We start from the raw sequence: 10,000 nt of genomic DNA on the forward strand, positions 1-10,000 counted from the left end.
CGACTTGGCCATTAACGGGAGCCGCCTTCAGTAACTCCCCCGCCAATGCAAGGATCCTGACGACGCCGCCGTGCAAGTCAGCGTGTTCCTCGTAAGAACATTCCCCAATCAACCCAACACCCCACCCCTTCCCCTCTTTCTCTCCCCCCCCCCCCTCCTTTTCTCCTTCCCCTAAACTTTTTCCTACACTCCTTCCTCCCTCGTATCCCAATCGGGTCCCCCTCCCCCTCCTCCGCCCCTCTCCCCTCTTTTCTTCACCTTTTCTCCCCTTTCCTTTCTCAACCCCTCCTAACCCCTATCTTTCCCCTTCCTATCACCCTGCCCCCCTTTTCCTTACCCCCTTCCCAAAACTTCTATTCATCCCACTCCTCCCCCTCCATCACCCTCCACCTTCGCCTCCACCCCCTTCCACCCGACAGCCCGCCTCCGTTCTTCCCCATCACCTCCCCCTTCCTTCTCTCTCTTCTTTTTTACCCCAAAATGTTGAAGTTTATGACACGAACTGCAAATAGCGCAGATATTGTCCATCCGTGAACCTCCCCGGGGACCTGTCATGCGGGAATTAGTGTAGATTTAATTGACAGGGAAATATTCACGGCATTCGGTAATCACTCGGAACAAGTCAACAATTACCTGCTCTTGACAAAACGTATCTATTATCTTCCATACTTAATCTGTTCGCAAGAATTATTACCATTAATTAAATTTTGCTGATATTATTTTAATTGCAAAATCAGTTATCCAGTACTGTTGTTAAAAAGTAAAATATATAGTCAAATATCTCTTGTGCTATTATGAACTACGTAAAAAATAAATAAAAGAGGCAAATGATTAAAAAGTAATATTATTTTGTAAGTTAAATTCTTTGTGTCGTAACTCGTACCACAATTTATATACGCGATTCGACTTATACCATGAAATCCATGCGTTCCGAAGGTCTTTAAACATTTCGCAAACACAGTACTCTGTAACAATTAAACCCATCACAGAGCCCTTTAAAGGCATGATCCAAACCATATAATCTCTCAGATACCCCACCCACACCCGCGGCCTCCACCCCTCTTCCCTCACCCTACCCACCCCTTCTTCCCCTCTTCTGCCTACCCCATTTCTTCTCTCTCTTGCACACTTTTTTTTTGTTTTTTTCCAAAACTGCTCCTGTCTACCTTACATTCACTCCTGCTTTAGCCTCTTCCCCTCTCGTTACCATTCTTGCTCCTTTTTTGCCAAATATCACCTTTCTTGTCAATTATCTATCTTCCTTATTTTTGCCTCTCCCTTTCCTTCTCATATTTCTTCCTTCTCTATCCCCTCTCCCTCTCCCCTCTCGTCGTACTTCCATCTTTTCCTCCCCTCATCAACTTCCTCCCTACCTTACCATCTTTTCCTTCCTCCCCTCCTTCACTCTATCCCCACCCCTTCTCCCATCTCCATATCCTTGTAATCGCTTCCCCTCCTGCCCACTCCATCCCCTTCTCCTACCACCCACCCATCCCTTTCCCCTCCCGCCCACTCCATCCCCTTTCCTCTTTCCCTCATACCCCCTCCTTCCCCCTTCCCCCTCCCACCCACTCCATCCCCCTTCCCTTCCCTATACCCCTCCGTTTCCCCCTTCCCCTCCCACCCCACTCAAAACACCATCCCCCTTCCCCGCCCAGACCCACATCCATCCCCCCTTCCCCTTTCCCTCATACCCCCACCCTTTTCCCCTCCCCTCCCACCCAAACTCCACCCCCCCTTTCCCTCCACCCACTCCACCCCCAATCCTTTCCTCTTTCCTCTTTACCCCCCCCTTTCCCCTTCCCACCTCCCACCCACTCCATCCCCCTTCCCCTTTCCCTCCCACCCACTCCACCTCCCTTCCCCTCCCCCCCTACCCCCAACGACGTCAACAACACAAAGAGCGACACAAAGTCCCTCCTGAGACGAGGCCTTTTAAGAAGGGTCGCTGCGTCTCACGAACTGGGTGGGCGTGAGAAGGTTGAGGGGGTGAGGGGGAGGGAGGGGGTGAAGGAAGGTAGGAGGAAGGGGGGGTAAACAAAAAATGAAAGTGGGAAGAGAAGGAATGGAAGGGTGAGAGAAGGAAGGAAGGAAGAGAGTGTGTGGGGGGAGGAAGAGGAAATTAAAGAGGTTGTTTGTTTTTGTGCTTGTTTATTTGTTTGTTTGTGTGTGTAAACAGAATAGAAGAAAATAAGGTAGGAAAGATGAGAGAAGGGGAGAGAATAAACTTCAAGATAAGAAGGAAGAAGAGGTAGAATGAGCAAGAAACGTGGAGGAAGAGAAAGAATGAAGCAAAGAAAAAAAAAACAATAATAAAGAAAAACACAAAACGAAGCAAGACAAAGAGACAAAAAAAAACACAACAATGAAAGTTAAAACCCAACAAGAAAAAGGAAATACATTAATAATAATAAAGACAAATAAACCCCACACATGAGCCCTTCGCCAAGCGTGGGAGGGCGCCGCAGAAGGGCCGTGAAATGACCCCAAGCGGACGCATGACAAGGGAAGGGGGGGGGGGAGGCCGAAGCATAGGGGGGGGTGAAGAGAGAGGGGGGAGGGGGAGGCCGAAGCGAGGAAGAGAGAGAGGGAGGGGGGGCAGGGAAAGAGAGAGAGAAAGAGGGGGGATAAGAGGGCAAATTATAAAAGCAGGGAGGAAGGGAGGGAGGAAAGGAGGAAGGGAAGGAAGGAAGGAACGAGAGAAAGAGAGAGAAAGAAAACAAGACAAAGAAAAGAAGAATATAAAATAAAGAAGGAGAATACAGAGAAAGAGTGGTGAGAGGGTGTGGGGAGCAGGGGAAGGAAGAGGGAGGAAAAAAAACATGAGGCAAGGCATGGGAAAAAAAGGGGGAGGGGGGGGAGGGGAATTTGAAGCCCAGTTTTCGAGGCAACGTGCAGCGCCGTACCAGAGCACGTCACACGCACGCCGTCTCGCCAGAACACCGCGATTTACGAGACCTGCCGAAACTTCGATGCCGTAACCTGATTCGCAGCTTGAAGGAGGTCAAGCGTGATTTCTGAGCCTTTTTTTTTTTCTTTCTTTCTTTCAATCAGTCTCTCTCTCTCTCTCCTCTCTCCCTCTCCCTCCCCTCCCTCTCCCTCCCCTCTCCCTCTCCCCTCTCCTCTCCCTCTCCCTTACCTTCACCTTCAACTTCACTCACCTTCACCCTCTCCCTCTCACCTCTCCCTTCTCCCTCTCTCCGCTCCCCTCCTCCCCTCTCTCCTCCCGCATCTTCTCTCCCGCTCTCCTCTCCCACTCTCTCTCCCTCTCCCCTCTCCCCCTCTCTCCCACTCCTCTCTCCCCTCTCTCCCTCATCCCCCCTCTCTCTCCTCCCTCTCTCTTCCTTCTCTCCCCCTCTCTCCTCCCTCTCTCGTCTCTCTCTTTCCCCTCTCTCTCTTTTTTTGCTTTGTAACAACTGTATTCTTTATCTTTTATATAGTCTTCTTCTCACCCCCCCCCCCCCTCCTCATCTTTCTTCTATTTTCCTTCTCCTTCTTATCCAATTCTTTCCCTCCTTCCTTCTTTCGTCATCATCACCTTTTCCTTCTTCTTCTTTTTCCATTCTCTCTTTCATTTTTTTTCCATTACTCTCCTACTTCCTTTACCAAAAAAACAACAAAAAAACCCAGAGAGGGCGCAGGGAGGAAAGAAAGATTGCTCGCGGAACATGAAAGAGTTCGGTGTAAAGGACAGAAGAATGTCACGCTATCATGACACTGCTTGACAATTTCGGCGCCGAAAATATATGCGGGGGATTGCTTATTCCATTCTCTTTCTCTCTCTTTCTTCCCTTTATTCTTTGCTGCTTTGTTTGTTTGTCTGCTTGTTTTACAGCCTGTCTGTCTGTATGATTGACTGACTGATTGTCTATTTGATTTGTCTGTCTGTCTGTCTGTCTGTCTGTCTGTCTCTCTGCCAGTCTGTATGTCTGTCTGTCTGTCTGTCTGTCTGTCTGTCTGTCTGTCTGCATATTTGTCTATAAGTATGTATGTATACATATCTTGTCTGTCTGTCTGTCTTAAAGTTTGTTATTCTCTCTCTCTCTCTCTCTCTCTCTCTCTCTCTCTCTCTCTCTCTCTCTCTCTCTCTCTCTCTCTCTCTCTTTCTCTCTTTCTCTCTCTCTCCCTTTCTCTCTCTCTCCCTTTCTCTCTCTCTCTCTCTCTCCTCTCTCTCTCTCTCTCTCTCTCTCTCTCTCTCTCTCTCTCTCTCTCTCTCTCTCTCTCTCTCTCTCTCTCTCTCTCTCTCTCTCTCTCCCCTTAACGAAGAAAAAGAAAATAATAATCGCGTTAAGACAAATAATACCATATATGTATATACAAATTCAACCATTATACAAAGGTGTAATTTTCTATGAAGATCTACACGGGCTGATAAGATTTTTTATCATTTTCAGTTGTCATTAGACTCGCATGCATATAATTTCATCTTTTTTGTCTGTGCGAATATTCTCATCGTCCTTTTTTATTTATTTACTTTTTTCTACCGGCCGTGCCATTTCTTCTTTTTATTTCTGTTTTTTATTTTTTTATTTCTATTTTTATTTTTGGGTATTTCAACTCTTCTAATTATTTACCTTCTTTGTATCTTTCTTGCACGAAACTCGGTAATCACCCCCCTCCCCCCCCCCCCCCCACAAAAAAAAATGATAATGAGACATACCTTTTTCCTCTCGCATCGTCTACATTTACTCCCGTATCCCACCGCCATGTTCCCATTACATAATCATCGACAAGACACCAACCGCTTCCACGAAAGAAAGAAAAATAAAAAAAATGGAATAAAAAAAAGAAATAGAATAAAAAAAATAAATCTTGGGAGTGTATCGCAACCTCTTATTACCTCGCTAGTTCAAAGCCGCCGCCTATCACCCTCTTTAAGACGCAGGTGTCAATAACGAGCTGGAAGACCCTACCGTGATCAAGCTCGTTCACCGGCTTACCTCTTTGAAACTTCCTTGAGACGGGTGTGTGTTGGGAAATCATGATCTCAGACTACTGATCATACTTCTGTGTGGAAATTAGGCTTTTCTTCTTTTTTTAAAATTCTTCTTCTTCGAGGGATGAGTATGTATATATATATACATATTTTTTTTTTTTTTTTTAGTATCTAAAGATTGTATATCATCACTGAGATCCCTTCATCTAGTTTTGCCATTCACCGTTGATACTACTTACGTACACGATACAGTGCACTCTCATACTCAAATTAAAACGAACATTTCACGCGGAACATGCTCGCGCGACTCCGAGAAATCGCTCCATCATCGCTATCGTCGTTAAGAAACTGAACCATGTCTTATAAACGATCCCGAGCCTTAACCAGCGTCTTGTAGTTGTTTCTCCGAGACGCCATGACAGTAACTCCTAGATGTATGACAAGTTCCTCTGCTCATACAACGAACAACAGCCAGGTATGCAGGACCGGTGCTTGTGCTTGTAACTGGCTCTTTATACCACTCCATCTCTCACCCCTCCTCCCCCTCCTCCTCCTTCTCCTCCTCTTCATTTGCTTCATTTTCTTCTTCTTCTTTCTCCTCCTCCTCCTCCACCTCATCATTATCATCATCATCATCATCACCATCATCATAATTATCATCATCATTATTTTCTTCCTCTTCATCTCTTCCCCACCTCTCTGCCTATCCTTTCTCCCCCTCCTCTTTCCTCCTCCCCTTTTCTTCTTTTATATTCCCTCCTTTTCTACCTCCTTCTCCCCCTACCCTTCTCCTGCCCTTCCCTCATTTCCCTTTCCCTTTCCCTTGTCCCTCCCCCTCCCCCTCCCATCCTCTTCCTTTTCCACCTCTTCCTCCTCCTGTTTATATTATTTTATATCGAGTACTTAGTATACAATACACACACACAAAAAAAAAATATATATACTATAACATGAACGCATGAATGCACCAAATATTCCATCATCATCATAAAAAATAAGATACTTCAATCCTTTCTACACATACATATATCCCCCTCCCATCTTTTCGTTCACTTCTTTTTTCTTTTTTTTCTTTTTTTTTTTCTTTCTTTCATAATTATCGACGAAAAATAACGCCGGACGAGACGGACCTTCCCCCGCCGCCGCATACGTAGCGAGCGAAAGCAACGGAATGAGACGCTAGTTTACGGCTTGCAATTCCGGTCGTCCGGCAGGGCAGAACGCGGTCGGGGAGTAACGAGAAGATGGAAGGTCAGACGAGGGTGAATAAACAGCCGGGGGAAGCGGAGTTGATAATTAAGAAAGGGAGGGAGAGAGAGGGAGAGAGAAAGGGGAGGGAGAGGGGGATGGATGGATGGATTGTGAAGGTGGGGGGGAAGAGAGGGAGGGTGGTGAGGGAGGGAGGGAGGTGAGGGAGGGAGGGAGGGAGGGAGGGAGGGAGAGAGGGAGGGAGGAAAAGAGGGGGGGGAGAGGAAGCAAGTGCCTTTCGTCTCTCTTTCTCTCTCTCTTCCCTTTTCCTTCTCGCCCTCCTTTTCTTTCCCTTTCCCTTTCCGTCTCTCCCTCTCCCTCCCTTCTCCCATCTCCCTTCACCCCTCCTCTCCCCCATACCCCCTCCCTCTCCCCCACCCACGCCACTCACCCCCTTCCTTCCCCTTTCCCCCCTACTCCCCCTCTCCCCCCACTCCCCAAGGGTCGAATCACGTCGCGGAGTTTATGAGTTCAATTGCGCTTACCCGCTGATGCAGAACAGCGGGAAATATTAGCTGGACGAACCACGGCCAGCGCGGGCAAGGATACATTGAGAATATAAAGTTTCGTGATTGGGAGTAAAGCCTTTTGGGTAAAAGGTGGGTGGTGGGTGGAGGGTGGGGCTGGAGGTGGGGGTGGGGAATGGGGATGGGGGTTGTGGTGCGAGGTGAGGTGGGGGGTGGTAGAGGAGGGGGAAGGGATGTAGGTACGGGAGTAAGAGGGGACTGGATAGGTGTTGGGGGTGAGGTTGGGGGGAGGGTGGTACGGGTTGGGAGAAGAGGGTAGGGGTGGGAAGGAGGAAAGGTTGAGTTGGGGGAAGACTGTAGGGGGGAAGGGGAAGTTAAGGCGGAGGGAGGGTGGGAGGGAAGGGGGTCGGGATGCGGCAAGGAGGTAGAGGGGAAGGGGAAGTTATGTGGAGGGAGAGGTGGGAGGGAAGGGGAAGGAGTGGGGGGGAAATGAAGTTGAGTAGGGGGAGAAGAGGGGGAGAGAAGGTGTGGTTTTGGATGACGATAGGCGGGTAAGAATTTGGGGCGCTGGGGAGGGCGGAAGAGGGGAGTACGGTGTGTGTTTTTATCTGTATGTGCCTGAGTGCGAGTGTGTATACATACGTGTGTGTTACAATATCCTCATGCGATTTTAATGAGGACGGAAAATTTGACTGCAATATGTAAAACATTTTCTTGGAACACACAAGCACACATACACACACACACACTTAATCCATTTCACCCCCACACACGAACGCACGCACGCACGTACACATACATACACGCCCTCTCCTTCCTCCCCCTTCAACACACATACGAATTTAGATCCTGAATATAAATTATTTCATGGTCAAAACGGCAAAAAAATAGACACCCCTCAAAAAACCACACTCAACAAAAAACGAGAAGCGTGACTCTAAACACAAGCAGGTGTGTAGGGGGACCATCACGTAACTATATAACAGGTTATTTCGATCGAATAAATGTCTCATATCCACTCTGAATCGATACCAAAACTGCAGGTGATTTGGGTGTCTTGTCCATTTCAAGAAGTAGATAGAAAATTAGCCCTTAATAGTGATTTATATTTCTTTTTCTTTTTTTCTTTTAAGTTATAATAATAACAATAAAAACAAGGGATAGATACGCTTGGTGTTGTCATCGAGTGGGCGTTGTTGTATAAATACTTCCCTCTACTAGGGTGGCGGGGATGAACACAATGACGCCCACACCGACGCCCACATGAACCAAGGGGAATGGGGAAGGTGGGGGGGGAAAGGGCAAGGGGAGGAAGGGGAGCATATCATGAATAGGGAGGAAAAGGGGGTAGAAGGACTAGGGGAAGAAGGAAAGGAGATGAATAGGGAAAGGGAAAAGGGAGACTGGGGAGAGAGAGAGAGAGAGAGAGAGAGAGAGAGAGAGAGAGAGAGAGAGAGAGAGAGAGAGAGAGAGAGAGAGAGAGAGAGAGAGAGAGAGGGGGGGGGGGGGAGGGAGGGAGGGGAGGGAGGGAGGGAGGGAGGGAGAGAGCGAGAGAGAGAGAGTGAAAAGGAAAGAAAGAAGGAGACTTCGATGGAGAGAAACAAGAGACAAGGAAGGAAGAGTAAAAAAGGACAAGGGCTGGGAAGAGAAAGAAAAAGGCAAAGCGGGAGAAGGAAAGAGAGAGATAGGGGTGGAAACGATAAAAAGAAATAAGGACACGAAGGAAAAGAAAAGGCAGAGAGGGAGAAAGAGAGAGAGAAACACAAAGAGACTGAAAAAAAATAAGAGAAAAGAGCCAAGCAAAACAAGAAGAGAGAGAAAGACAAAAAGAAGTAAAGGAAGATAGGGACACAAGAACAAATAGAAGAGGGAGAAACAAAAAGAAGGAAAGAGAGTGTAAGGGAGACGAGAAGAGGAAGAAGAGAGCGGCAAAATGAAGAAGGAAAGACAGAAAGAGACAAGCAGAAGCAAGAAGAAAACAGAAAAAAACGAATAAAGACCAGGAAAAAAGCAGAAACACTCAAAGGACCCAGACCAACCGGCAACAGGGTTTCTCAAGGGTGCTTTAAAGGGTTTGATTTAAATATCATACAACGGGTACATCAGGCGAAAAAGCCCTTTAAATGTCCAACCCATGTGATTAAACCAGACGATGTTACCCGTCCCAAATTTGATGTGTTTTTTCCAAGACATAAACATTTAATCGGTCAATTTAAAATATCCCTGCAGGTTAACACTGCATTACGACCAGCGCGGCCAATCATAAACCATGCATTAAATCAACGCAACTTCTCCCCCCCCTCCTCTCCCCTTCCTTGTCAAATTCCGTTTTTTAACCCCCTCTTACCCCCCCACCCCCCCGAGCCTGTCACCATTACACACTTTTCTACACGTCGTGAATAACTGCACAGAAAATTCTCCCTCAAGCTCCTCCCCTCCGCTCCTCCCTCTTTCCCTCTATTTTCCCCTTTCCTTCTCCCTCCCCTCCACTCTCTCACTCTTTCCCTCTTTTCCACGTATCTCTCTCCTTTTCTCTCCTTTTTCCTTTTCCCCCCCCTCTTTGTCTCTGTCATTTATTTTTTTTGTTTCCTTTTTGTTCTCCTCTCTCCATTTCCCTGTCCTCCCTCGCCTCTACTCCCCTCTTTTTTTTCTCCCTATTTTTTTTCTTTCCCTCCTCCCGTTTTCCCTCTTCCCAACTCCCTCCCTCCCTTTTCAACCGCTTCTTTCCCTCCTTTCCTATATTTCTTTCTACTCTTTTCTTCCCTCTCTCCTTCTCCCCCCTTTCCTCCTTCTTTATCTCCCCGCTCCCTCCCTCTTTACCCCATCCGTCACCCTTACTCCCCCCCCCCTCCCACTTTTGTTCCCCCCAAACCCCTTTTTTTTCCTTTCTCTCTTTTCCGGTTTTTTTTTTCTATTCTTCTTATCCCCCTCCCATCTGTTTATTTCCAACGCTGTCCATATTTCATGCCCTTAATCATTAGATCATTAAAGGTAATCTTTATAATTTTACTTTCTCGGTCTTTTGTGTCCCGCCTCTTTTCATTTTGATTGTCTGTCTTGTCTGCCTGTCTCTGCTTCTTCTCTCTTGTCTCAATCTGCGCCCTCTGTCTCTCTCCTCTCTCTCCCTCTCTCTCTCTTCCCCTTCTTCTCATCTCTCTCTCTTCTCTCCTCGACTCTCTCTCTTCTCTCTCCCCCTCCCTCTCTCTCTCTCTTTCTCTCTCCCTCTCTCTCTCCTCTCTCTCTCTTCTCTCCTCTCTCTCTCTCTCTCTCTCTCTCCTCCTTCCTCCTCCTCCTTCCCTCCCTCTCTCTCCTTCCCTCCCTCTCTCCCCTTTCCCCTCCCTCTCTCCCT

This window comes from Penaeus chinensis, chromosome 34 (genome assembly GCF_019202785.1).
Source record: "Penaeus chinensis breed Huanghai No. 1 chromosome 34, ASM1920278v2, whole genome shotgun sequence".
NCBI lineage: Eukaryota > Metazoa > Arthropoda > Malacostraca > Decapoda > Penaeidae > Penaeus > Penaeus chinensis.